The following is a 4495-nucleotide window of genomic DNA, read 5'->3' as shown; positions in this document are numbered from 1 at the left end:
GTCATGCAAAAGCACATGTAGCTTCAGATGCCTAACAAGTAACAAGACTTCGAGTGAAAGGGATAAAGACCAAAAACTAGAACAAGATCAAACACACACCGGACTTGGTCCACGGATTCTATTTTATTTAGAAGACTCGTATTAAACAACATATCGTCTAGACCAACACTTCAGCGACTAACGGTACGCTTTACTCAAAAGGCACACCTTGCATTTCGTAGAACCAGTCAAACAAAAACAAACAAGATCATGAAACTAGAGTCAGAAGATAATAGAACAGAGCAGCGTGACTGCATATGGCTAATATTGAAAAAATTGATCGACCTATGCTGTAGTATAAAAGTGGCATACCTTGAGCAGCTATTGAAAGGCAATGTGTTGTTCTGGAGAAGTACTGATAGACAATATTGGTGAAACTATTCCATCGGCATGTGCCCATCAAACTCCTCTGTTTCAAAAAATGATTGCGGATATGATGTGAATCATATTGATGAATTCAATATGGGCTGCCTCTTGGTGAAGAAAGCTTTCGGGGACGAGGATATCACTGTAGTATCTAACTCTGGCCTAAAGGATGCCGAGCAAATTTCTGATGATTTAAAAAACGGCAACAGTGACAAGGAACTGCTTTCGTCGTCCCACTCGAGATTATCCCACCATGTTTGCTCCCCTCTGATCCTCTTCAGTTTACCCATTTGCTCAAAAGGTAGTTTCTTCATCTTCGGGCAGGCAAACACATCAATGTATTCCAAAGAAGGCAAATCCAATTTGGGATTACATAATCCGCCCAAGCTTCACAGCGAATTTAACTGCAAAATTCTTAGTTGACGAAATCCCTGAATAGGTATTTCGTATCTTTCTTCCATGTTAATAACATTCTCTAGATCAACTAGATGCTTCATTTTATCGCACCAAGACACATTTAAATGGTTGAGATATGGTAGTTTTAAAATGAAGGACATGTCGTCTACCAGTTGATAAGTTCTCCCCACAGTAAGCTCACGAAGGTTCTGAAATTTTTTTTTTGAAAAGGTTCTGAAAATGTCCCATACTAATCTTGTCAACTCTTCATAACTTCGTGGCTTGTTAACAATGCATAAATCCTTCAAATCAGAACTGCCCATTACATTCAGAACAACGATACTTTCTGGTAAATTAAGAGTAAGAGACCTCTCTCCATTCAATTCATATAAACCAAGGCATCTCAATCGGATTCCAGGTATTCCAAAAAGCCTCTGCAGGTTACTCATTTTCTTTGTTGTTATTCCTAGAACTTTTAGTTCTCTAGTTAATCCTGATAACTCTTCGATTCTAAACTCATCATAACCCATGTGGTTCTCTGAATCAAAATCTGATTCGCGTCCGGCATAACTGCTGCCATATAGGTTTAAGACTTGTAGCATTGACAAATTTGTAAGAACACCACAGGGTATCTTCTCCAAGAAATCCATATAGCTCAAGTCCAAGAACCTCAACTTTCTTAATTGCCCAATAGCTACAGGCAATAGTTTAATGTGTGTTTGCTTCAGTTTGAGACACTGCAATTCAGTCAGTCTGCCAATTTCTTCTGGAAGATCCTTGATGGGAACCCAAGACAAATCCAAATAGGTCACGGATGATATGCTATTTAGAAAAGATGGTTGTATCACCTTCAGCTGAAAGTTCTGCTGTAGTGACAGAAATTGCAGGTTCGGACAGCTCATGGCCTGAGGGAATTGAGTGATATGATTGCACATGGTTGGAAGGACGCGCTGACAACTCTAATGCTGATGGTGAGATGAAATCATCGACAAATATGTGGAAAACTGATGTCCCTTTCAACATAAAAATCTTTCTCTGGAGGCTAGCTCAGCAAGCCCTGCCTACGGCAAATTTGTTACACCGCCGAAACATGGCGACTCAAGCAGTGTGCGGACTATTTGGGACACCGGATTCTTGGCGACACTCTTTGATTAAGTGTTACATGGCACGTTGCGTTTGGGGACGTTTCAGGATGAAGACTTGGTGGAAATAATGATGCAGAACAGAGAACCTGATGCGAAGCGATGTATATTTTCTCTCATGAAGGATTTACGACGTGCAGATTTCACCAAGCAACTTGTGACACTTTGGACAATTTGGCACACATGCAGAAAGGCTCTACATGAGCAAATATTTCAGGGGCCTTTGGTCATGGGCGGTTTTATCAAAAGGTATATAATAGAAATTGAGTTCAGTAAACCGAAGAAACAGTTGGGACAGCCTCATGTAGCTCCTATTCAATGCCAAAGATGGATTCCGCCGGCTGATGGAGTAGCTAAAATTAGAGTGGATGGTGTTGTGGCTCGTGAATCGTCTGAAGGGTCCTTTAGTGCTGTTGGCAGAGACTCCACTTGCAAGTATCTGGGTGCTTCAGCGATTAAGTGCTCTGATGTCACCAGTCCCTCTACCTTGGAGGCGTTGGCATGCCGGGAAGCGCTAGCTTTTGCCCTAGACCTTTATTTAACAAATGTACAAGTTGCCTTCGATTGCAACGATGTGGCGAATGACATTCTAAGAAGCACAGGGTATGCATGCTAGTATCATTAAGGAGATCAACCTTACATCTACACAGATACCTCATGTTCCTTCATCTTCGAAGGAAGAAAAACAAATATTGAGATAGCCTAGCTAAACACGCTTTAGGCTTTCTTTGGGACACCATGTGTGGCTCCTTAATACTCGAGACCTAAGTGCTATTCCCATGAATTTGTTTAATGATCAATAGAGTGGAGTGTGTTCAGATTAAAAAACGCAGATTAATAGTGATCAGCGAGCGACCGTCTGCTTGTAATTAATAAAGGAAAGAAACCAAATGTCCGTTATTTTGGGTCCAGAGCTCATTTGATATGGGTGAACAGAAAAATTTAAAAAAATACTAGACAAATTCAACAAAATTCTATTTCTCCGTGGGATATATTTTAGTGCATGAAGTCCATGCCAAATTTCAGCGTATTTGGACATCGGAGCAACTATCAGAAAAAAAAGAAATCGGTCACGAACAGTAAACTTTTTCACGGACCCCAATTTTGTAATTTTTTTCTGCAGTGAGCTGCTCGGATATCCAAATGAGCTGAAATTTGGCACGAACTTCACGCACTAAAACATCTTCCATGTAAAAAATTCAATTTTTTGCATTTTTCTAATATTTCCTTTTATTTTATTGTTCCTGCGCAGGAGCAGATGAGCCTGGGAAGCGTTTAGTCACTCTCGAAAAAAACATATTTTATCCTATTTTGCTACTTGGATTGTTTTCCTAATATAGGTAGTTTTTATTCATTTTAAAAAAGGATGAAAACCATATTTATTTTAAGAAGTGAACATTTTACAGAAATAAAATAAGTTTTGAATACTTTTAAAATTACCAGAATTTCAGAAGTTTTGAACATTTTTTAAACCTGAATATTTTTAAAAATCTGATAAAATTTAGAAATATTTGATTATATTAATACATGAATATTTTCAAAAGTTGGACGTTTTTACAAATTTTCATTTTTCCTTAAATTTGTACAAAAAATCAAATAAGACAAATATATACCTATTAATAAATGGAGGATTGTTTATGCCCATCCGTGCGCATTTTGTAGAAAACTCGTTGATGTTTCTGCTAATCAACCCACTATCCGATTTTAAGTGAGACAGAGAAAATGTTATCTTTTATGCTGAAATCGCCCTTCGGTTCATGGTAATCAACCAGTAGTCCAGTTTTAAATGATGTTTCACTTTTGTAGAAAATTCAATGTTGTTTCTGCTAATTAACCCGCAGTCCATATCAAATGATTTAAAAATAATAATAATATCTTTTAAATCTTAACTCCAATTTTAACATGTTATATATGAAACTTGATTACAAAAATGTGTATAATTTGAATATGATGTTATTCTGCTTGTTAAACATTTTATATGCTATTATGGTGCAACCTTAATCAACAACGCACGGTCCGTCTTTCTTTCGTACCGACGCCGATCGGCAAAAGCTCACATAAGAAAGCAGATTGCTAATCTTATGGTTGGAGAGAGAGAGAGAGAGAGAGAGAGAGAGAGAGAGAGAGAGAGAGAGAGAGAGAGAGAGAGAGAGAGATAGACCTTAGGATTTACCTCATTAAAACATGTTGTTGTCTTGTGGGCACTGAGTTCACCATCGGCGAGGGTGTAAAGGAGGATAAGTGGCAACAAAATAAAATACCATGTTGAAATAAAGGATGTGGACATGTTGAGGTCTTAAGTCGTGGTTATGGGGTTAAGTCGTGGTTATGGGGTTATGGGTGTGGAGTTTTTTCCTTTTGTTACAATGCACGGGCTCTTTTACTAGTAAAACGACAATGGAAATAACAAAAAAGAAATAAAGCCAGAACCGATCAAAAAAGCATACGTGTTCACAAAAACCACTTCAATCAAAATGGTAAGCGGGATGGCACGCATGCGGCAGGTCACGAGTTCGAGACCACCCCCCCCCCCCCCCAGCGCAGTTCGCCCC

The 4495-nt window shown here is 38.7% G+C and overlaps 1 pseudogene; it reads right to left on the bottom strand.

Annotated features, from left to right (window-relative positions):
- Positions 1-416: 416 nt before the first annotated feature.
- LOC123066749 (disease resistance protein RPS2-like) lies at positions 417-1736 on the bottom strand (annotated as a pseudogene).
- Positions 1737-4495: the final 2759 nt, after the last annotated feature.

This window comes from Triticum aestivum, chromosome 3B (assembly GCF_018294505.1).
Source record: "Triticum aestivum cultivar Chinese Spring chromosome 3B, IWGSC CS RefSeq v2.1, whole genome shotgun sequence".
Taxonomy (NCBI): Eukaryota; Viridiplantae; Streptophyta; class Magnoliopsida; order Poales; family Poaceae; genus Triticum; species Triticum aestivum.
This window is presented reverse-complemented; position numbering and strand designations above follow the sequence as displayed.